Genomic DNA, 25,884 nt, shown 5'->3' with positions numbered 1-25,884 from the left:
TGCAAACATGAGTTTAATCCCTGGTCCAGGAAGATCCCACGTGCCAAGGGGCAAGTACACTCATGTGCCACAACTACCGAGCCTGTGCTCTAGAGCCTGGGAGCAGCAACCACTGAGCCCACGTATACAACTACCGAAAGCCACTGGTTCTGAGCAAGTGCTCCGCAAAAAGAGAAGCCTCCACAATGAGAAGTCCGTGTACTGCAACTATAGAGAGTAGCCCCTGCTCGATGCAACTAAATCATGTGCAAAGCAACGAAGTCCCAGCACGGACAAAAATAAATACATAAATAAATAAACAAAATTATTTTTAAAAAAGAAATAAATATTACCTGTACCATTAAAGCTTTCCTTCCCCAGTTGCATTTTCCTGCATCCCACACACTTCCTGTACCCAGGGATAACCATTATGTTAAGTGCTGTGTTATCATTCCCTGGTTTTTTTAGAACCATCATTTCTCCTCTGGACATTGAAGTTACTGTGGAGATTTTTTTAAACTACTGCATTGTTTGATTCTGTTTTGGACTTTTCCTCTCCCCTTTTGGAAACCATATAGAGAGAAAAGGAGAACTGAGGGGAGGGGTTGAGAAAAGAAAAACACAAGCACTGTTTTAAATAAAATGAGAAAACCCACAAAACCCCCAGTTACATGTAAATAATCCCCAAAACAGGTGTGGCCAGCTGAGTCCTGTGGGAATCCTCATAAGACACAGTGATGGGAGAAGCCAGAAGGAACAAGAACTGAGTGTGCAGACCTCAGACCATCAACAAAAATTCCATTCCCAGAAGGAGAGGATAACTACCCTGGGGGGGGACTTCTGTGAGTGAGGCTAAGAAGGACCAGAGATCGTGTCCAAGAGGACCCAGGAATGGCACAGTTCAGAAGGCATGAAAAATACACTTTTGATGGCAGGGGCCAATAAAGAAACAGAGAAAAACAAAGATGGCTCTAGAAGCCCATCTGAGCAGCTTAGGGGCAGAGTGGGTATGGCTACATGGGGGTGCCATATTTAAAGGAAATGGCCCAGCACCTTAGTAATACAACAGGAAGCCCTTGAGTTGGAGTCTGGAGATTTTCCCCATCTTCTCTCATCTCATCTCACAACCACCTCCAACAGATGAACAAAGGAACTGCCTAGAGCTAGCTGGTCCAGAAATTCATCTAATATAATGAGCTAACAAATACTGAATAGGCACAGGACCCACCCAAACACTCACAAAGATAATATACTTTCAAATCCTAGAAAAACTTTCCTACAGATGAAGAAAACTCACTATCTAAATATTATAACCAAATGTTCCAGCATACTGTTTTAAAACTTGATGCCGGCAGTGATTTTTAAAAAATCAGAAATACAAGAATTCAGGAAAGAAGTGAGATGAGAAGTAGAAAAATTATAAAATTAAATAGGAAGACCCTCCCTCCAAAACATAAACTTTTCAGAAAAGAAGAAATTAGAAGGAAGACAAGAAAGAAAAGACTACAGATAACACAGAAGATGCCTGCAAATGACAAAGAAGATACACCAAAATTCCAACCTATGCATAAGTCATGTCTCCAAAGAGGAAAACCAAACTATGAGACAATAAAAATCAACAACAAATAATTAAAATGAGATTTAAGAACACTATCCTAAAGTAAAAGAAGACTTGAATTTACATATTGAGAAGACAAATCATGTGCTAGGAAAAACTGACTCCAAGTGATCATAACTGAGGTGTATCCTAATGCAATTATTAGATTTTAAAGATAAAGGATTCTTTCAGCAGCCAAGCACAATGATTAAATCACTTGTAAAGGAAATAAACCAAACTGCCTAAAACTTCCTCACAACATTGTTGAACACCAATATAGTGAAACCATTCTTTTTTTATTTTTTTTAAATTGGAGGATAATAGCTTTACAATGCTGTAAATCAAAGTTTCTGCTGTACAATGAAGTGAATCAGCTATAAGTATACATATATCCTCTCCCTCTGGAACCTTCCTCCTGTCAAATCCCATCCTACTCCTCTAGGTCATCACAGAGCTCCAAGCTGAGCTCCCTAAGTTACACAGCTTCCCAACTAGCCATCTGTTTTATACATGGTAGTGTACATATGTCAATGCTACTCTCTCAAAGCAATTATAAGATAACGAAGGAAAAGAATTTAAATACAAAAGTCTTATTGTATTTAAAGTTTCTAGACAAACTTTCAAGCCTAATGGTTTAAACATGAAAGATCTCTGGGAATACTCTTCTCAGGAGCCTTTTTTGAGGAAAATAATAATAGCATGTGATATTAAATTTTATGTGTCAACTTGACTGGGCCACAGGCTGCCCAGATATATAATCAAACATCATTCTAGGTGTGTCTGTGAAAGGTTTTTGGATGAGATTAACATCTGAATCAGTAAAATGAGTAAACCGGGTAGCCCTCCCCAAAGTGGGTGGGTCACACCCAGACACTTGAAGACCTGAGAAGAACAGGAAGGCTGCCCTTCCCTCAAGGAAGAGGGAATTCCTCCCTGTCACACTGGTCTTTTCCTGCCTTTGGACTTGGACTGGAACTGAAACATCAACTCTTCTTGGGTCTCAAGCCTGCTGGCTTTTGAACTGGAACTGTACCATCAGCTCTACTGGGTCTCCAGCTTGAAAACAACACATCTAGGGATTTTTCAGCCACTATAATTGTTGGAGTCAATTCCTTATAATAAATCTCTTTCTGTATATGTATACACACGCACACACCCTGTTCATTCTGTTTTTCTGGAGAATGCTGACTCTAGAGTAGAGAATGAACTCAAGAGATGATTGGAGGAAACCAGGCAAGAAGAACATCACTAAGCATTAAATATATTTAATCTGGCTTCCCAGATGGTGCTACTGGTAAAGAACCCACCTGTCAGTGATGGAGATGAGGGTTCAATCCCTGGGTTGGAAGATCCCCTGGAGGAGGGCATGGCAACCCACTCCAGTATTCTTGCCTGGAGAATCCCCATGGACAGAGGAGCCTGGTGGGCTACAGTTCATGGGGTCACAGAGTCAAACACAACTGAAGCAACTTATCACACACACTCATACAGACTCAAATACAAACAAGGGTGGGAATAAAGGCAACATCCTAGAACATAAATAGTATACACTCCAACAATTTAAAACAGAGGGGAACAGTGGAATGTGGTAGGATGGAAAATAAGTGAATTTATTCCTTCACTCCTAATAGCCAGGAGTGAGTAATTAACATTCAGAACAAACAGAAAACAACAGTTCCCAAGTTTGGCAACTGAAGATTAGACTTTGGAAGCTTTAGGATGAACAAAGCTGTAGAATAAAAAACTAGACTTGAGTTTTATTGTTAATTCTGTTATCTAATTTTAAGTAAGTATATTCGTTGAACCATGGAGATGTTGATAACTACCTGAAAGGATTATTCTTGCTGGCTAGTTGCAAAAGGCAGATCTGGGCCAACTCTGACACCCTAGCTGTTTGTGTTAAGGCGTCCTGCCTCCTCTCATTACAGACAAGAACCAAGACTTGGCTGCTTTCCAGCTGCGCTAAATTTTGGGTAGATGGGACTTCCCTGGTGGTCCAGTGGTTAAAACTCCACACTTCCAATGTAGGGGGCATGGGTTTGATCCCTGGTTGGGAAACTAAGATCCCATATGCTGCACAGAGTGGACAATAAATAAGTTAAATAAAAAGATTTTGTGTAGAAGGTGATTCTCAGAATGTAAGGCTCCACCTTTCTCTTTTAGTTCCCTAGTCAGGAGGGTTTGATCCATCAGCGAGAACATCCTAAGACTTGTTCGTATTTCTTCCAGCCGGTTCCTGCCTCATGGCTATATATGTACATACATACATACATACATATATATATATATATATATATATATATATATATCTGTCTCATGCTATACACATTTAAAATTATTTTTATTTAAAGATGCTTCTTTAATATTATCCTTGTGATTTCTGTTTTTACCTTTATAGTTTTTAGTTCTTAATCCTTAAATTCCATCTACTTGTACTTTTTTTTTTACTTTTTAACTAATGTTTTTTCTCATTTATCTTAATCTTTCATCTCATTTACTTTTGTATTTTAACCTTCTATTTTGTTGGTTTATAGCCTTTTACATTTTCTTTTAAATCTCAACCACTTTATTGATTGCTATTTTTAAGTTTCTAACTGATTTTATTGTGATTTATATTCTTTTAAAAATGCGTATTGCTTTTTTATTGCCGTTTTAATCTCCTTCTAACCTTCTATACTCTCATGATTGATATAATCTTATTCATTTTTCCCTTTTCTTATATGTATGTTATAATCATTTCTTTTTACAATGGCTAGTCAGAACTCATTGCTATAGCTGTGGTAGCAAAGCAAAGCTCACCTGTAAGAAGAGGTTGGGACCCTTCTTCCTTGTATTTGACCTAAAAGTTACACCCTGTCCCTAGAGGCTCCCTTTCTTATTCAATAGTCTCCAATCCGCCCCGTCCACTGAAAACCCAGAAGACTCATGTTAGCTCTCCCCAGAACGATAATTCTCTTCATACAACCTGACACATTTGATGGAGGGAGTTGTGTGGCAGCCTGCCCTCCCACGCCCTCCAAAACTGTGGGACAGACTCCCTGTTTTTAAATCCTTCATCCCCAAGTCAATGAGACCCTGCGAGGACCAGTTTTTATCTTGTTATTGCTTAGTCGCTAAGTCTTATCTGATCCTTTTGTAACTCCATGGATTGTAGCCCACCAGGCTCCTCTGTCCAGTCGATTTCCCAGGCAAGAGTACTGGAGTGGGTTGCCATTTCCTTCTCCAGGGGATATTCCTGACCCAGAGACCATACATACATCTCCTGCTTTGCAGACATATTTTTCGTCACTGAGCCACCAGTTTCTATCTAGTCAACAGTTAAACTTTGCTTCCTTTGCCTCAAGGGAGATGTTTTCTCTCGGACTCCCTCCCAGGTAGAATGCTGATTACTTAGATACACTTCTATCCATGTTGTATCCTAGGAAATAAGGTGCTTACTCACCTAGTGTGTGGTCAAACAATAACCCCAAGGAAGAGAGAAAGCTTACTGGCAACTCCTGATCTTATGCTAAGCTCCCGCAGGTGTAACTGATCCGTGCCATGACAACCAGCAATGGGAACAGTCTAGAAAATAATTACAGGACGTATGCAACTGATGATTGAGAGGCCAGAAGCTTAATTTTGACAGCCATACAAAGCAAGTTCAATTATTCGACTCTTGTAGATCCCAGGCCACTTGCTGACTCAGGCCTGGTAATGATCTCTCATTTTATACGGTTGATTAAAACAAAGGCCTCAAGCTAAATAAAACACCTGAACAAAACTCCTGTGCCCAGAACTACTCAGGGATGGTCTCAGTGGTCTGCTTTTAGATTTAAGTCTGTTATAAATACTCTGGGCATCATTATACAGAGTGAAGTAAGCCAGAAAGATAAAGACCATTACAGTATACTAACACATATATATGGAATTTAGAAAGATGGTAACGATAACCCTATATGCTAAACAGAAAAAGAGACACAGATGTACAGAACAGACTTTTGGACTCTGTGGGAGAAGGCGAGGGTGGGATGTTTAGAGAGAACAGCATCAAAACATGCATATTATCAAGGGTGAAACAGATCACCAGCCCAGGTTGGATGCATGAGACAAGTGCTCCGGGCTGGTGCACTGGGAAGACCCAGAGGGATCGGGTGGAGAGGGAGGTGGGAGGGGGGATCGGGATGGGGAATACATGTAAATCCATGGCTGATTCATGTCAATGTATGGCAAAAACCACTACAATATTATAAAGTAATTAGCCTCCAACTAATAAAAATAAATGGAAAAAAATACTCTGGGCATGATATTTTACACACAGTAATTTATCAATAAATATTTGCCTGAATCATTAAATGACTTCAAAAATGGTATCTTCCATTTCTGAGAGCATTTCCTATACACGCACAATTATTCAATATTTCATCTAAATGCATGAGGGTTGACTTTTTGTCTTCTGATCCAAAGTTAAACTTGAATTTCTCAGTCCAGTGTTCTATTCTAGAATAGAATATGTTTTAGGCGTGGTTGTTATACTACTGACTATTGTACTATTTCTTATGGGGAAAAATTATCCTAAGAATGATATAAGATGATTTGTAGTATTTGACAGTTCCTTGACCTTTGTGGATAAGTGTTACATGGCCTCAGTGTGGGCTTCCCAAGTGGCTCCAGTGGTAAAGAACACACCTACCCATGCAAAAGATATAAGAGATACAGGTTCAATCCCTGGGTCAGGAAGATCTCCTGGAGGAGGGCATGGCAACCCACTCCAGTATCCTTGCCTGGAGAATCCCATGGATAGAGGAGTCTGACAAGCTAAAGTTCATAGGATCACACAGAGTCGAACAGGACTGAAGCAACAGCACACACGCATGGCCTCAGTGTGGTCGCTGCTTGCATTCATCTAGCACAGGGTCTACAAGCTTTTCTTGTAGAAGGCCAAAGAGTAAATAACTTAGGCTGTGAGGCCATACAACCTGTGCTGCAACTATTCAACTCTGCCACAGTAGAATGAAAACAGTCATAGACAATACATAACAAGCAGGGTGGTGTTCCAGTAAACTCTTATCTATGAACACTGAAATTTGATTTTGTGTCACTTTTGTGGGTTACAAAATACTATTCCTCTGATTTTTTCAGCCAGTTTAAAATGCAAAAGAACATTCTTAGCTTGTCAGTCAGTTCAGTTGCTCAGTTGTGTCCAACTCTTTGCGACCGCATGGACTGCAGCACACCAGTCTTCCCTGTCTATCACCAACTCCTGGAGCTTGTTCAAACTCATGTCCTTCATGTCAGTGATGCCATCCAACCATCTTATCCTCTGTCATCCCCTTCTCCTCCCACCTTCAATCTTTCCCAGCATCAGGGTCTTTTCAAATGAGTTGGTTCTTCACATCAGGTGGCCAAGGTATTGGCACTTCAGCATCAGTCTTTCCAATGAATATTCAGGATTGACTTCCTTTAGGATGGACCAGTTAGATCTCCCTGCAGTCCAAGGGACTCTCAAGAGTCTTCTCCAACACCACAGTTCAAAAGCATCAATTCTTTGGTGCTCAGCTTTCTTTATAGTTCAACTCACATCTATACGTGACTACTGGAAAAACCACAGCTTGGACTAGATGGACCTTTTTTGGTAAAGTAATGTCTCTGCTTTTTAATATGCTGGCTAAGTTGTCCATAGCTTTTCTTCCAAGGAGCAAGCGTCTTTTAATTTCATGGCTGCAGTCACCATCTGCAGTGATTTTGGAGCCCAAGAAAATAAAGTTTCTCACTGTTTTCATTGTTTCCCCATCCATTTGCCATGAAGTGATGGGACTGGATCCCATGATCTTAGTTTTCTGAATGTTGAGCTTTAAGCCAACTTTTTCACTCTCCTCTTTCACTTTCATTAAGAGGCTATTTAGTTCTTCTTGGTCTCTGCCATAAGGGTGGTGTCATCTGCATATCTGAGGTTATTGATATTTCTCCCAGCAATCTTGATTCCAGCTTGTGCTTCATCCAGCTCGGCATTTCACATGGTGTACTCTGCATATGAGTTAAATAAGTAGGGTGACAATATACAGCCTTGACATATTCCTTTTCTGATTTAGAACCAGTGTGCTGTTCCATGCCCAGTTCTAACTGTTGCTTCCTGACCTGCATACAGATTTCTCAAGAGGCAGGTCAGGTGGTCTGGTATTCCCACCTCTTTAAGAGTTTTCCACAGTTTGTTGTGATCCACACAGTCAAAGGTTTTGTCGTAGTCAAAAAATAAAGCAGAAGTAGATGTTTTTCCGGAACTCTCTTGCTTTTTCTATGACCCAGAGGATGTTGGCAGTTTGATCTCTGGTTCCTCTGCCTTTTCTAAAGAGTGAACATCAACATTTTAGGGATCAGTGAACTAAAATGGACTGGAATGGGTGAATTTAACTCAGATGACTATTATATCTACTACTGTGGGCAAGAATCCCTTAGAAGAAATGGAGTAGCCATCATAGTCAACAAAAGAGTCTGAAATTCAGTACTTGTATGCAATCTCAAAAACAACAGAATGATCTCTATTTGTTTCCAAGGCAAACCATACACACACACACACACACACACACACACACACACACACATATATATATACACACACACATATATATGTATGTATGTATACTATATATCAGAGTAATCCAAGTCTATGCCCCGACCAGTAATGCTGAAGAAGCTGAAGTTGAACAGTTCTATGAAGACCTACAAGACCTTCTAGAATTAACACCCAAAAAAGATGTCGTCTTCATTATAGGGCACTAGCATGCAAAAGTAGGAAGTCAAGAGATACCTGGAGTAACAGGCAAATTTGGCCTTGAATTACAAAACAAAGCAGGTCAAAGGCTAAGAGTTTTGTAAAGAGAATGCACAGGTCATAGCAAACACCCTCTTCCAACAACACAAGACTCTATTCATGGACATTATCAGATGGTCAATACTGAGATCAGATTGATTATGTTCTTTGCAGCCAAAGATGGAGAAGATATATCCAGTCAGCAAAAACAAGACCAGGAGCTGACTTTGGCTCAGATCATGAACTCCTTATTGCCAAATTCAGGCTTAAATTGAAGTAGGGGAAACCACTAGACCATTCAGCTGTGACATAAATCAAATCCCTTACAACTATACAGTGGAAGTGACAAATAGATTCAAGGGATTAGATCTGATAGACAGAGTGCCTGAGGAATTATGGATGGAGGTTTGTGACACTGTACAGAAGGCAGTGATCAAGACCATCCCCAAGAAAAAGAAATGCAAAAAGATTAAATGGTTGTCTGATGACATCTTATAAATAGCTGAGAAAAGAAGAGAAGCAAAAGGCAAAGGAGAAAAGGAAAGATATACCCATCTGAATGCAGAGTTCCAAAGAATAGCAAGGAGAGATAAGAAAGCCTTCCCAAGTGATCAATGCAAAGAAATAGAGGAAGACAATAGAATGGGAAAGACTAGAGATCTCTTCAAGAAAATTAGAGATACCAAGGGAACAGTTCATGCAGCGATGGGCACAATAAAGGACAGAAACTTGTATGGACCTAACAGAAGCAGAACATATTAAGAGGTAGCAAGAATACACAGAGTTCAGTTCAGTTGCTTAGTCATGTCTGACTCTTTGCGACCCCATGGACTGCAGCATGCCAGACCTCCCTATCCATCACCAACTGCCGGAGTTTACCCAAACTCATCTCCATTGAGTCAGTGATACCATCCAACCATCTCATCCTCTGTTGTTCCACAGAAGAACTATACAAAAAAGATCTTCATGACCCAGATAACCACAATGGTGTGATCACTCACCTAGAGCCAGACATCCTGGAATGCAAAGTCAAGAGGGCCTTAGGAAGCATCACTATGACCAAAGCTAGTGGAGGTGATGGAATTCCAGTTGAGCTATTTCAAATCCTGAAAGATGATGCTGTGAAAGTGATACACTCAATATGCCAGCAAATCTGGAAAACTCAGCAGTGGCCACAGGACTGGAAAAGGTCAGTTTTCATCCCAGTCCCAAAGAAAGGCAATGCCAAGGAATGTTCAAACTACCACACAATTGCCTCATCTCACATGCTAGCAAAGTAATTCTCAAAATTCTCTCAGCCAGGCTTCGATAGTACATGAACCATGAACTTCTTAGCTTGTAGGCTGCACAAAAACAGGCTACAGACTAGATTTGGCCTGTGGCTGTGGTTAGCCAAAGCCTGATTTTGTTGTTGTTGTTTTAGTTGATAAGTTGTGTCCGACTCTTTGTGACCCCTTGGACTCTAGCCCACCAGGCTCCTCTGTCCATGGGATTTCTCAGGCAAGAATACTGGAGTGGGTTGCCATTTCATTCTCCAGGGGATCTTCCTGATCCAGGGATTGAACCCACACCACCTGCATCAGCAGGTGGGTTCTTTACCACTGAGCCACCAGCGAAGCCCCAAAGCCTGATTTAGGAACTACCTAATAAAAATATCCTTTTGATGAATCAGATGGCATTTCCCAAAGAGATAAAACAGGTATTGGTTCTGGCTTGCCTTCTGTTTAATCAACACCTCAAAGTCTTGCTATTCCTCTTCAGTGAATAGGATATAAAGATATAACCCCTAGTTATTAAAAATTGAAAGGGTGTATATTTCTTTATTCCTAGATATCATAGTCCAATGTCATGAGCCAAGACTGACCTTGATAGATGACTTATCTACTATCTAATTAATATTGTAAAGAAGGACTAGAGATCAAATGCTTCTAAAAACAAAGTCATCATTTTTGGTAGACAGCCTCCAGCATTAAACTGACTTATGGTCAATAACCCTAAAGAAGAAGTTAACTAATTCAGTCACATAGCCATATATTTTGCAAACAATTTAGCTTAGAGACAGCACCAGGAAACTATATTTCTCAAGGTTAAATGTTCCATGGGTGTTTACAGAGATGTTTTATGAACACTATGGGTATTTGGTCCACTTGCTTTAAATTTTTTTCGAGCAGAAATTATTGCTGTTTGTACTCAGATAGAGAACTTTGGGGGTTTTGTTGCCCTTTTGCCTGTGCACTAGAGTGTATCTCAGATGCTTTCTAAGGAGCATCTTGGCCCCTCTTCAGCCTTCCTCTTTGCTTTCTATTCACATGTGTGTCCTTGCCAGGTTCCTCACTATTTCCTAAGGGGACACCAATCCTCATCTTGCTAACCAGTTATTAAGGCAGATTTGCCCCATGTTTAAGTCAGCAACACAGCAGGCCCTACACCTGTTGGGTGCCCATAAATGGGTCTATCTGGAAGCCTGCTTGGGCAGCTGGGAGACCCCTGTATGATAGAGAATCATTGAAAAGATAGTCAGCCTGTGAAAGCTTCTCCTTCAACTGAAACTTTCTGGGACTCAGAGTCACCACTGATCTGATGAAAATTATAGTCCCTCTGCCCGGGAAGGCAAAGTTGCTTTAAATTTCAGGAGTCTTAGTATAAACATTTGTTCTAAGTACTCTAAAACTCACTCCAAGATGAAGCCACGCAACTGAGACACTTCGCTCTACCAGGTGAAAGTGCTTTACCAGATGTGCGCTGGGATTATCCATCAGCTCCATTCAGAGCCACATCTCTACTTGCTGTGGGGACATTGTTGAGCACACATACCCTGCAAATGAGGCTCTGTGGAACGGATTTCTCTCTGTGGCCTCAATACTATTTCTATACTTCTCTTAAGGAACTGTTTTTGTTTGGTTTATTATGTATTTGTATTTCTACATCTTGTGAATAATGTTACTCAGTGGCTCTTGACCCTGGCCACACTTTAGAATCATAAGAGAGCTTTTCCAACACCAAGATCCCAGACCAGAGCAACTGAATCATGGTCTCCGGGGTGGGGCCTAGGAGTATATTTTAGAAGCTCCCCTGTCCCTTTTATGCAAATCAGGGTTGAGAATACCTGATCTTAATGACTCATCCTCCTTGGCATCTGTGGCTGCTGGCAGAAAATGGACAGGGTCCTATGGCTGCCGTTGATATCCTCCTGACATCATACTAGCCTTCATTATGAGGACACGTTTTAAATGTCATTTGTTGACACATTTTCCATTTGTTGACACATTTTAAATATGACTTTCTTGTTCCAATATTTCTTATTTTAGCCTGAAACCAGACAATCTATTTGAGCCAGTTTAAGGCACAAAGAAGAGGAGAAGGGCGTTGTAATAGTACAAGGTCATCTCACAGCCCCAGGGGAGAGAGGGCAGTCGGCCCACAGGAGAGACAAGAACCAGAATTGAGAAAAATGTAAGAAACCAAGGCATCCCCGTCTCTCTCCTTCCTCTTCTCCAAATACCCGCTTTCTACTTTCTTCTATGCGCCTATTTCCTTCAGTCTGTCACTGTAGACTTCCTTTCTTCTCTTCTTGTGAAAATGGGTCCGTACAACTGTCCATTCAGCCAATCTGCGGACAGTGACTACTGTCTCTAAGAATCAGTTTCAAATCTCAGGGGAAAGACTGCAAGTGGCCCAAGCTGGGTCAGTCACCTCCACCTGATCTATTCACTTGGGGTCAAGGGGGAGGCCTAATGAAACGCAAACATGCCTTCCAGACCCACCACTAAAACTGACAGGGGCAGCTTATGAGAAGGGTCACGGGTGAGGCGAATACCCCAAAGGCAATTCCAACAGTAATGTTCACGTAAGCTACTTAGAGCCTTTCTGGAAAAAGGAAATGTGTAAACAAACAAATGGATGGGGATGCACAACCTGAATAACATCTGGATCTGAGTCTTTAGCCTTAGGATCCTTCTAACAAAGGGAAACAATGCAAGCTTCAAACAAAAGGCAAATGGGACCAGCATATGATGAGGAGGCAGAAACAAAGAACATTGCAGCAACTCCTGGAATACCCTGGAGTAAGAAATAGCAACCTACTCCAATATTATTGCCTGGGAAATTCCATGGACAGCGGAGTCTGGCAGGCTACAGTCATTGGGGTGGCGAAGAGTGGGACACTACTGAGCGCACACACACACACACACATACATACACACACACACACACACAGAACATGTTGGCCCCTGCAAAAGTCCCCAGTGAGGCCATTTCTAAATCTCACCTAGATAAAGTGCCTGTATGTGAAATCCATGTCAGACACAATTCTGGAAAACCTTAGTCATTGCCCTTTCATGGGTCTTGGCCTCATTTGCCAGAACTGCTTTAGAAAAATGTTGAAAGTGGAGAACAATAATTCCTTGTTAACAGACATTACCGTTCACCAGATTTCAGTTCACACGTCTGATGATGCTCTGCATTGCTGCTCAAATTTTGACAAATCTCAGAGTCACTGTAGCAGAGTCAGGACTGGACAGGGCCTCATTTGTCAAGCTAACATCAGGAACGGCAAAATGAAGGAGGCAGTGGCAGCTGTAGCAGATGTCCCTGGGGAAATCATTTCTATTATGTAGCAATAATAAAAATAGCTGTCTTTTTACAGAAACAGACTCACGGACCTAGAGACTGAACTTTTGGTTGCCAGGAGGGAAGGATGAGGGGAAGGGTTAGTTAGAAAGTTTGGGATCAACATGTACACACTGCTATATTTAAAATGGATAACCAACAAGGACCTATTGTATAGCATGTAGAACTCTACTCAATGTTGTATGGCAGCCTGGATGGGAGGGGAGTTTGGAGAGAAGGGATACATGTATATGTACGGCTGAATCTCTTTGCTGTCCACCCGAAACTATCACATTGTTAATCACCTATACTCCAGTATAAAATAAAAAGTTAAAAATATAAAATAAATTGGAAGAAGAAAAAAATAGAAGTTTTTTAAAGATAGTTACTATGTGCCAGGACCTGTGCTAAATTACTTTCATTAATGTGAATGAAAGTAATTATCCCAGTCATAATGTTTTTATGTAAAATGAGATTTTATATACTTTCTGTTGAAGCAAAATATGCTTCGAGCTCAATGAATTTTCACAAACTAAACATACATATGTAACCAGCACTGAAGTCAAGAAGCAAAACATGACCAGTACCCCCAAGTCCCCTTTGTGGTCCCTTCCAGTTACTGCACCTACCTAAGGGAAAGCACTGCTCCAGTGTCTAATGGTAAAGATTTGTTTTGTTGGCTTCTGTGCTCTATACAAATGGAATAATAAATGGATATTTACTGGAACCTAGTTTTTTTCACTCAATATTATGTTTTCTGAGTTTCATACATATTGCTGCATGGAATTAGACCGTGTATTTTCACATCTGTATAGACATCCATTATATGAATATCTAAATTTATTTATTCTGGTGGACATTTGCATAATATCCATAATGCTGCTATGATCATTGTAGTACATATTGTTTGGTGAATGCATGAATGCCTTTCTATCTGGTGTATAACTGGGTCATGAGGTATGCATATGTTCAGCTTTATTAGACACTGACAGTTGATCAAAATAATTGCATCGATTTACACTCCTGCCAGAAGTGTAGGAGAATTCCTTTTGCTCCATACCCTCACCCACCTTGATTTGAAACCTTTCATCTTTACCACTTTAGCCATTTTGGTGGGTGTGTGGTAATACAATTGAGGCATTTCCTTGACAATTAATGACATTTAGTACCTCTTCATGTGGTTGGTTTAGGGCTGTTTTTGTTTTTCTGCTTGTTTGCCACCCTTCAGATGTTCTCTTGGTGAAGTGTCTATTAGAGCCTTTTGCCAATGTTTTCTATTGGGTTGTCTTTTTCTAATTGATTTGTAGGAGTTCTTTATACGTTCTGGATACAAGTTCTTAATTAGATATACGTATTGCAAATATCTTTTCTACTCTGTGCATTCATTACCTTTTTACTCTCTTAATGATGTCTTTTAGAAGACCAGAGTTCTTCAGTCTAAATTATCAATATATTTTTCTTTGGTTGGTTGGCACTTTTGTGACCTTTAAAAAAAAACCTTTGCTTATTCAAAGGTCATGAAGACATTATTCTATGCTTTATTCTACAACTTTATTTTTTATCATTAACACTTAGAACTGCTATTCATATGTATTTGATTTTATGCTTGATATGAAATAGGAATAGAAGTACTATCTTTTACATAAATTCAATTGAGAAATATTTACTAGCAAACTCTTTTCCCCTTATTAATAAATCAGGTCATTATATATGTAAGTCTGTTTCTGAGCTTTATTTTATACCATTGATAAGTGTTTCTATCCTTGTGAGAGTTTCATATTGTCTAAATTACAATAAATTAATAATGTGTCTTGTCTGGTAATGCAAGCTATCTGATGTTACTCTTCTCCTAGATTGCCTGGGCTGTTCTTTGCCCTTTGCTTTCCCATATAAATTTTGGAATCAGTTTATCAATTTAAAAAAACTACCAAAATTTTATTGGCATTATACAATCTATAGATTAATATGGGGATAATTGACACCTTGCAGTACTGCAGTCTTGCAAAACTGCATCTTGCAGTTTTCCAATCCATAACCACAGTATATACCTTCATTTAATTAGGTCTTCTTTAATTTATCTCAATAATATTTCAGGGCTCCACTTCTTTCATTGGATTTAACAATAGGAATTTGATGTTATTATAAATGGAATATTTTATTCTAGTTTTTAATTTATTAGTTGCTGATAGAAATATAGTTGATTTTTGTGTATTGACCTTGTGTCTAGCAACTTTCCTGATTATACTTACTAATTCTAGTAGTTTGTGTTTTAGTTTTCTAAAACTGCTGTAACAAATTACCACAAACATGGTGGCTTGAAGCAACAGAACTGTTCTCTCATAGTTCTGGGGGTCAGAAGTCCAAAATCAATTTCACCAGCTAAAACCAAGCTGCCAGCAGGGCTATGCTCCCTCCAGAAGCTTTAGGGCAGAATCTGTTCCTTGCCTCTTGCAGCTTCTGGTAGCTCCACATTCCTTGTGCTCATCAACCCCATCTCTGCCTCCATCTTTACACTGACTTCTCTTCTGTCTGCATGTGGAATCTCCCTCTGCCTCTCTCTCATAAGGACACTTATGATGGCATTTGGGCCCACCCAGACCACCCAGGATAATCTTTCCCTTGCAAGTTCTCAGCTTAATCACATCTGCAAAGACTTTTTGCCCAAATAAGACAAAACAGTTTCCAAGGATTAGAAGCTAATGTCCATTCCAGCATGGACATTTAAAAATCTGTGAGGAACCCATCTGCTGTGCTTGTTGGTGATGAGTTCATGGGAAGAAGAGATGCTTGACTTGATGTCTCCAGCCCCCATCCCCAAGATGCACAAGATCTCAGTACTGAGAATGGGGTGAGGGTGGGGGGCAGAAAGGCAAAGCTGGAAGCTCTTAGGCCAGAATGAGCACACATGTGCCTTGCATCCTGGGAAGGAGTCCCAGGACACCAGTGAGGATTCACACTGCATGCCTGGAGCACCCCCTCAGCCAACTCCCTGCCTGAAGATTGTTTCTTCCTTCTGTATTCCTGATCCTGGCTTGGATTTGTCTTTTCTAGAGCACTCAAGGCACACAATGGAGACAAGCTGAGAAATACAATTGTATAATTTCAGTGGTTCTACCTAGGAGTTATATGCTCTTATATTTGCATTTAAGTTTGCATTGCACAATAAATAGGTAAATAGTAAAAGCATGCTACTAAAGGAAAACTTTACCTTTTCTTAGGATAACATTAAATAGCAAATGAAAAGCACCATGACAAGTGAGAGAAAGACCACAGAAGAAAGGGAAAACTTTATTTATAACAGCACTTTTTTTTCCTACTTTTTAACCTTGAGGCCCCACATTTTCGTTTAGCACTGAGCCTCCCAAATGATGTGGTTGGAGCTGGTTACAGCATGCTTCTTGCTTAAGCCAGTGCCTGTGTAAGCCTAGCAGCTGACCCTGAAACCGACAGCTAGAACCCAGTCCCACAATAATGTTACTTTCTGTGAATGCCCCGTGGTGACTCACAGCTCAAGACTGTATATTTCTCACTTGTCTGAATGCAAAGTCAAAGTGGCTATTTTTATAGAACAAAAACTGAGAGAAAATATGAAATTCAGCCCATCTCTATGCACTGCTGCACCTGAGATACTCCACACACATAATAAATCTGTCTTTGGAAACTTGCTCCTTTGCAATTTTGACACAGATAAATGGCAAGTATTAAATCTTAGGGGAAAAGAACCAGCTGCCATGGTTGTTGAATTACTGAGACATAAGCCTCCAGGCCTGCTGATGTAAAGTACCAGCCAGAGGCCTCTTGGAAAAGGGCACAGGTAAGCTGGGAGAATGTCAGAGGGGACCTCACGATGTCTCTGTCTCCACTAACCCAGAGAAATATCACTGGATCTAAACTTTGGAAGCCACTGGACCTTGACCAGCAAGAGGACCTTGCTGGGGCAGATACCAAGCCAATGGTTCAGCACTTAGATTGTTGAACCAAGCCAGTGGTTCAGAATTTAGATGGTTGTCACTGGAATGTTTCTTTGACCAGAATGAGTTGAGTACCTGATGGAAGAACAAAGATTAGAAACAGATATATTTATTTCTTCACTGTTGAACACAATACTGTTGGTAGGAGTCATGACTGAGAATGGGCATAATTTTAGAATGTCAGAGCGAAACACAGGTATTAAATGATGCATTCCTCCAGTGGTGTTCCTCTGAGTGGAATTCCTTGAGGAGAGGAGCTTGGTTTCTTTAACTTAACGTCCCTAGGGCCCCACACATTGCCCAGCTTGGAGTAGGGGCTCAGGGCACTTTTTTCTTAAATTAAATGCAATCCACCTCCTCCATAGTTTAGGTGGGGAAACCACAGTCCAGAAAGTTTAGATGCTTTCCCCAAATCACACAGCTACCTAATGGTAAAGCTATGACCAGAACGAAGTCATCCTGACCCTGAGGTGAGCTGTTTCTATTTCATCACACTTGGAGAGAAAATTGGTGTCCTTTTCTTTGAAGGTTATGTATATTCCATATGGATGGGGAAGAATCTCAACAACGATCTGCTTCCCAATATGTCAACAGAAGGGAGATCTGAAGGATGGAAATGTGGGGGCTGGGTCCCACCAACACGGTGAAGGCTGGTAGTTGCTCAGACAAGGAAGCACCAGGCCCTCAGCTCAGGGGGACCTGCTCTTGGTCTCACCCAATGTTGGAGGTGAGAGCCACTTGCACAAACTCTTCCCAGGTGGCACTAGCGTAAAGAACCTGCCTGCCAGCTCAGGAGATGTGAGAGATGTGGGTTAGATCCCTGGATCAGGAAGATCACCTGGAAAAGGGCGTGGCAACCCACTCCAGTATTCTTGCCTGGAGAATCCCATGGACAGAGGAGTCTAGTGGACTACAGGCCATGGGGTCACATCGAGTCAGACTGTACTGGGTGACTAACACTCACTTTCAGGGCTTCCCTGGTGGCACAGTGATAAGAGAATCTGCCAGCAATGCAGGAGACCTGGGTTTGATCCCTGGTAGGGAAGATCCCCTGGAGAAAAGTGTGGCAACCCACTGGAGTATTCGTGCCTGGAGAATCCCATGCACAGAGGAGCCTAGTGGATTACAGTCCATAGGGTCACAAAGAGCCGGACTCAACTGAAGCTACTTAGCACGCACGCAACTCTTAGCAGGGGAGGAAGATCAGACATTCTTCTCAGAGCTCTCCTTGGATGAACTCATTTAATCCTCCGAACGAGCCAGTTTGGGGGTGGAGGGAGGGCACCATTCTTAATTCCACCACATGAACACTGAGGACGATTCACCAGCAATAGGCGGAGTCCGTCTTCCAACCCAAGGGTCTGAGGCGCCCCTTCCAGCCCTTTGCTCCAGGATCAGAGGAGAGTCCTTAGGAAGGGGTAAGTTCTAACCCTCTCCCACGGCAGCCGAAGCTCAGCGCCAGCCCCTAGGAAGGCCCCTCCTGGGAGCACATGTCTCCCCAGTGCTGGCCCTCCACTGTTCCTTTCCCTGGAGCCACTGCCTGAACCCTTCAGACTTGGAGCTGGGTCCTCACCTCCTCAAACACTCCCCCCCGTCAGCCCTCCCAAGGAGAAGTGACAGCGTGGGGTGCCCACAAAGCCCTAGTTCTCCGGGCTTTCCATCTCCCACAGACTGGCTCTGAACTTGGCAAGTCACTTACCGTCTCCAGGCCTCAATCGCTTTATCTATAAACTGTATCCCAGTGCTGTCTCAGGATGGCTGTAAAGAGCAGATGAACGATCCCCTGTGAGTTCACGTTGCAAAGGGTTTAGTGTAAACCTGTTCCCATTTATTCACAACTAAGACCAACTACTTGAGAGTATTTAAGAGCAGGACTTGGGAGACAGGCAGAAGGGGCAGGTTACTGAATAGCTCTTATTTCAGTTTGCACATCTGCAAAATGGGCATCAAGGTGGTACCTACTCCAAGGATGTTAGAGGGCATATGCAAAATTATGCATGAAAATTGGTAGTAGGGACTTCCCTGGTGTCCCAGTGGTTAAGACTCCACATTTCCAATGCAGGGGATGTGGGTTTGATCGCTGGCTGGAGAGCTAAGGCACCACATGCTGCATGGTGCAACCAAAATAAATAACATTTTAAATAAATAAAATTAATAGTAAAAATTTATGTGTCTTTAAATACTTTTTTATATATATAATATAATTACCGGTTATAGGGCCTGGAAAATGTGTATTAGCTAATGTTAATAGTACTTTTCAACTAAATACAGTTACAAACTATGGGAAAAAAGACAATGCCTGTGAAGTGATTAGTTCTGTTTCTAGCATACAGTTTGGGCTCAATAAATACAACATGCTAAGGTGTCTTTGTGTTGTCATTGATCCTGTTACCAGGAACAGGTTGATACAGACTACCTACCTTTAGGAGATCCTATCTTTGATTAAACCCAAACTGACTCATGACATAACAGGTGAGTCTAACACTCAGTTATCTTCTCACAGTTCAAAACAGAAGTGCCAGGTCCCTAAAGATCTGTAGACAGAGAGGACAAGTGAAAAGAAACACTGATGCCCAGGTCCACATCATTGACCTGAGCTGTCTCTTGGGACCTTGTTACTTAGAGCGTGACCTAAAGACGGTCAGCCTCGGGAGTCCCCAGGGAGCGAGTAAGAAATGCAAGTCCTGCATCAGAACTGCTGGATCGCAAGTTCTCAGGTGGTTTCCAGCCAGGGGGGAGTGAGCAGCCCAGCCCTGGGACCCAGCAGGACTCTCTGCTTTTCAGCCTAGCCTGATCCAGGTCATAGGACTGGACTTTATCCCACTTCCCCAAAGCTGGCAGAGCTGATTTTGTGGGTGTGCTCAGACTATAGTCACCAGGGCCCTGTGCTCAGACAGACCCAGTGCTTGGTTTAGTGCTGTGCCATCCATTGCTGTCTTGAAATGTTTAATAGTTTAAACAAGGGAGCCCGACATTTTCATTTAGCACTGAATCCCACAGGGATGCCCAGTACACTGGGACCCTCTGGGGCTGGAGCTCTGCAGCTGAGGGGGCCTTTAGGGTTGTCTCAATTAAGCAAGGCTGCCTCAGGAAGAGCTCCCAACCTTAAGTATGGCAGCAAGGAGGCGGAGGGCAGTTTCCAGAGTGGACTTGGCTATGAGCTGCCAGAAGCTTCCATTCCTGGTAGCTGGAGGATGCAGAGCCCTGGTCCCAAAGGGGGCATCTGGATGGGCACCACCATGACCAGTAAACCTGCTTCACTAAACGCCTCGACTGTGGGGAATGCAACAAACACCTGCCAGAGAAGGGTTTTTTAGGTGGGACAACAAAACTTTGTGTTACTGATAGGAGTTGGCTGATTCTTCTTCTTAGCCTTGCTTACTCTTCTTTGTTTAGTGGCTACTTCCTCATCTCTACTTCAATTGCTGGGCTGGAAGTGGGACTTTGAACAGCTTCCCTGGGATTTTCTGTTGAACTGCTTCATACTTACCACATCATGTGCTTGTCCCCCATCCCCACCTTACTTTCAGCCCTCCTTGGGAGAACCTGGGTTTGGGGGAATGTGGAATTCTAGAAAGAGTATAAATTTTTTTGCAGAGTGAGCTTGGAAAGAAGGGGCTGAGATTTTTGCCTCCAGAAAAGCTACCTAGAAGCTCATTCCCTTCACCTGCTGGAGTGGGCCCTGGTGCCATCCTCTAAGTGACTTTCTTGGTGACAGTGCAGGGCCCCTAGGGGCAGAAAAGACAAGCCTGCTATTTTGTCATTTCCCAGAAGTGTCACACCAACCCCCTTAGACACAGCTATCATTAAACATTCACAAAGTAAAATTGTCCCTAGAATTGGAGAGTCACATAAACGTGTGGATGAATGCAGAAAATAAGTGCATTCTCCCGAAGTCTTCCCTCTAAGTGAATGGCCCCACTCTTCATCTAGTTGCGGAAGTCAGAACCTGAAGCATCTCCCTGAGGCCTCCCTCTCCTGCAGCCCCGGTCACCAAACACTGTCAATTTTCCCTCCTAGAGAACTCTGCACTCCTACTTCCCACCCACCCTGTGTCTTCACGGCCCCCTCCTTCGAGCTGCATCATCCCTCCCTGGGGCCCGCAGTGGCCTCTAAATTTGTCTCCGCACATCCACTCCTGCCCCCTTGCAATCTGTTCTCCATTCTGTAAACAGAATGATCTTTTAAAATTACAATTTGATCCTGTGTTTCCTGTCCTTAAATTCCTTCTGCATCTTCTAACCTGTTGTTCTCTGGATAAAAAGTAAAATTCGTATTGTGGCCTGTAAGGTCCCCCAAGCCCCTACAAGGCCCTGCTGGGCTTCAGGCCTCCTCTGGTACCTGGCTGTCCTCACTCACAGCACCGTGCTCTGCCAAGTTGGCCTCTCTTGGTGCCTTCCCCAGGCTGGCTATTATCTTGCCACCTCTGCTTACTTAACATCTGCTATGGTTAGTGGTTACCTATGCAGGACCTGAAGCCAGACAGCCAGGCTTCAAATCCCCAGATCTAGCACTTAAAAGAAAAAAAAAAAAAAATGTGGCTTTGGGCCATTTACAAAAGCTCTGCAAAGCCCAATGTCCTCATCTGTATAATGGAGGCAACAATAGTACCTGTAGCTGCAGGAGTGAAGGAGATGATGCATGTATAGAATTTAGAGCCAAGCATGCCCTGAGTGCTCAAAACTGTTAGTTATCATCATAACCCATCCTGCAAGCCCCAGCCTCTGCTCCTTTCTCAGGGAGATCGTTCCTGGTGGGACCTCCCCACCCCAACCAGTCAGGGGCTGTTCTGTGTCCTCCTAGTTCCCGGTTCCTTAATTCTACAGCACAGAGCAGATTTGTCTGCCTTCTGCTCCAGGCCATGAGCCCCCTTCAGGGCAGAAACGCTTCTATTTTCTCACCACTATATCCCCAGAGCCTAGCAACTTTTCTCAAAATGAATGCAAGGCTTCCTTTTATGGGGCAATCAAAAGGGTGTGGATGTGAGATGAGGTTCAGGCTGTCGATGACTATATATGGAGCTGGAGGATTGGGAGGCAAGAGGCATGTCCTGGGGAGGCCTTTGTGGCTGACATTGAGTGAATGGTCTGCCCAGTCCTGCACGCGAGCCCTGAGGAGAGGCACTAAATCAGCCCGAGGGTCTCCTAGAACTCCTGTAGCTCCAAGTGGGAACTACCCACGTGGCCAGGGGACTGCAGAGTGCAGCCACAGCCTGACTTCCGAGGCTTCACCCTGCAAGGCAGCCCTCCCAACCTACATCAGCTCCTCAGCCCAAAAGACACACCTGTGGGTCCCACCCGGCCCCACAAGGCCTGTCATTTTGATTTCCATTTCTCCATTACAGGAGAAGGTCCACCCAGTATAGACAGTTCTCTGCATCAGAACCAGAGAAGGATAGGAAGGATTTTAAAAAATAAATCCTATTTCATGGGTTGGGAGGCCTGCTTTCAAGCATCAGCTCTTCTATTTCTTCTCTGTGTGACTTTACACCTGCCGGTTTCGTGTTTGTTCTACTCCATTATGAAAGGAAGCGCCAAGATGGCTGCCTTAGCTCCAGCAAGCATGCTCTAGGCCCTCTTCCTCTCTGAGAACCTGCCACCAGACTGCAGTCAGTTCGGGGTAACAGGGGTCCCGCTCAGCACCCGAAGCTGATGGCCCTAAGGGTGGATGCCCCACCTAGGCTGAGTCTTAGGCCACAAGGACAGAGTCAACCAAATGCTGCTGGGCGCCATAACTGCTGCACCAATGCAGGCAGAGGGACAGAGGAGCTGAATCTGGGGAACATCACTGCAAGCTCTGGAAAAGAAGCTAGTTTAACAGAGAGGAGAACGGAGCAGAGAGGAACATGGCCCCAGACAGAGGCAGAGAGAGGAAGAGGCTGATGACTTTCAGCCCCTGTGAAGCCCAGTTATAATTCCTTCATAGGGCGCCTGGAAATTCTCCTGTGTCCCGATAACCAAACAATTTCTGACCAAGATGTCTTCCCATATAGCCCATTAAATAAAACCTCAACCAATAATTGTGCCTTGCAGCTTTACACTTTTCAAAGCCTTCTGACTTCACTGGCCCCATTTGAAAGTCCACTAAGCCAGGGAGATCAGTGCTGTAGGAAGGGTTTTCACTGCACAGAGGAGGAACTGGAGACCCAGAGAGGGAAATAGACATGCCTAAGGTCACTCAGTGAATCAGCATAGTCATATCTCCGGACATGCCATCAGGGGCCTTATCCTTCACGTGGCACCTCATCTCTACAGGCCAAGGCTGTTATGGAGTCAGACTGCAGAACTCTGCTATGAATCAGTTTTTGCCCTGGTCTGTTATGTATTCTAAAAAGTAATATGGGATAGATTCTCTTGGGATGCCAGACCTGGGGACATGCATACAAGGTAAAATACTCAAGGGAAAGCTTTGCAGATAGTTCTGCTGTTGAAACAAGACAATGGCCGTAGGTCCAGAGGGCACAGCTAAGCTCCCAAGTGGGAACTGTGTGAACAGGAGTGGTGAGAAATGGAGGAGATGGTTGGAAGAAATTTGTGGGACGTTGGCCTGGGACTCTGGCCCTGGACACAGCTCCCAGAGAACCCCTGGGCTGTGAGCAATGAAGAAGAGGTGAGCACAGCTGAGAGATCATGAAAGTATCTCCATAAAAATCAAAGAGCTTGAGAGGAGGAAGAGGAAATGTCCTGATAATTCTTCAAAGACCTTCTTGTTCTGTTAAGCATTGCTTCCGGAGAAAAGTGAAAGATGAGGTTTTTTAAAGATGCCATTCCTATGAGCAAAAAGTGTGTCTTGAAGATACATTTGCACTACACCATTTTCAGTCTTAGTTATCTCTGTAACCCTACTGGCAGCCACAGGTGTGGCCCTGAGCACCTTCTTTATAGAAATAACTGAGTGCTTGTTCTGAGCCCAGAGTGGGCTTCACTTTTGGCTATTTCAGTATCCCATTGCACAGATGAGAAACTGAGGCTTCCGAATCCCAGCCCTCACAACTACTATGTGCTAGACTCAGGGTTTAAAACCAGGATACCAGACTCCAAACACTTGGCTTAGGCTCTGGGCCATATATGATGTTCCTCATACTTCTCTTTGGACAAGACTTATGAGGGGTGGGCCAGCTGGCAGGGGCTCAGAGGTCGACAGGGGGCCTGAGGCCTAACAGTGCAGGACATCAATACCAGCTGTGTTAAGAGTTTCAGCTCAGCCACACTTACTGAGGGACCCAAAAGATATTTTCAGCAGGGTCTGAATCTATATTTTGGGTTTTGTTTGTTTGTTTGTTTGTTTGTTTTTCCATTTATTTTTATTAGTTGGAGGCTAATTACTTTACAATATTGTAGTGGTTTTTGCCATATATTGACATGAATCAGCCATGGATTTACATGTGTTCCCCATCCTGATCCCCCCTCCTGCCTCCCTCTCCATCCCATCCCTCTGGGTCTTCCCAGTGCACCAGCCCTGAGCACTTGTCTCATGCATCCAACCTGGGCTGGTGAGCTGGTGATCTGAATCTATATTTTGGCTGCCCTGTCTATGAAGTGGAGTCTTTGAAACAGCAAGTTCAAAAAAAATCAGGCAAAGCTGGGTATGTACCTGGGGCAGGTCTCTTCCCTTCTGTGAGCCTACGTTTTCCAACCGTAACACACGTAGATGAGATGGCCTTCGGGTGTGCTCTCACATTCTCTATTTCCAGATGAGTCTCATGGGTCATCTGAATTCTACCCACAGAGGAGAAGCTTATTTAAGCTTCAGGTTAAATAACTGAGCAGCTGGCACATGGTCAGCCCTCGGTAATTGTCCCAGAGTAATTTAAGAGGTGCCTTAGGCATCTGGACTCTCTCATCATATCTATGTCCATCCCCATAATTTCCTATTGCTTGATGAGCCACATGGGCTGTAGTGAAGACTGCAGTTTATGAAAAAGATTTCAGAGCTGAAATCCCAACCAGGGGGCAGAAAACTCTTGAGAGGAAGAGTCCAGCATATCATTGAAACTGACAAAGAGCATAAAATAAAAGGAAACGAGTCCAAGCTCCCTCATGAATACAGACGTGAAGATTCGAGACAAAGCCCAGCAGATGGAATTCAACAGCCTATTAAAAGAATAATTTACCACAACCAAGCAGGGTTTACCCAAAGAATGCAATGCAAAGCCATTTTAATATGAGTAAATCTGTTTATAGAACACATCAATGGGTCAAATAAGAGAAATCATATGAGTATCTCAGCAGGAGCAGGAAAATCATGTATGAAGATTCAACATTTATTCTTAAAGAGGACATTCTCCAAAATACTAGAAACATATGGTACCAGTGGATGCTTGCTGGGGCTTTTTTAGTGGGATAGCATTCCACAGATGTGGGAGAGGGATCCATCTTCCTCCCTATATTTGAGAAACTCCTCACTTTTTCTGAATTTGGGCGGAGGCAGAGCTCTTCCCCTTTAGAAATGGAGAAAAAGAATGCTCACTGCCCTGGGTGCCAGCCCCACCCTTGCAGTAACAGTGAGGCACTTGACCTAAACTCAAAAGGTGGAACAAAGATGACAGGGAGCAGAGATTTTTTTTTTATTTCAGCTTTATTGAATGCAGAAAAAAATTTACAGTGGTTCCATTAGCAGCAGTATCAGTTTGCAGGAACAGCCATGACAGAAGCCAGATAGCTGCATCCTGGTCCTAGGCCCAGCAGTGCAAGTATTTCAAGCTGTGGATCCCACATTCCAAGACGGCAGCATGTTCCTCTTTGTTCTGTGTCATGATCTGGGCTGTGGGGCAAGTTGCCCAGGCTCCCTTTGGTCCTGACTTTCCAGTGATTCTCTTAACTATCCAGGATCCAGTTAGTAAATTCCTTTTCTGCTTAAATCACCCAGATCAGTTTCTGTCTGATGATTATCCTGACAATTCAGAAATCTTTACAATGTGATGTGTTCAGCTGCTCAAT

The sequence above is a fragment of the Odocoileus virginianus genome, chromosome 10 (genome assembly GCF_023699985.2).
Source record: "Odocoileus virginianus isolate 20LAN1187 ecotype Illinois chromosome 10, Ovbor_1.2, whole genome shotgun sequence".
Taxonomy (NCBI): domain Eukaryota; kingdom Metazoa; phylum Chordata; class Mammalia; order Artiodactyla; family Cervidae; genus Odocoileus; species Odocoileus virginianus.
Note: the sequence above shows the minus strand (reverse complement) of the source record.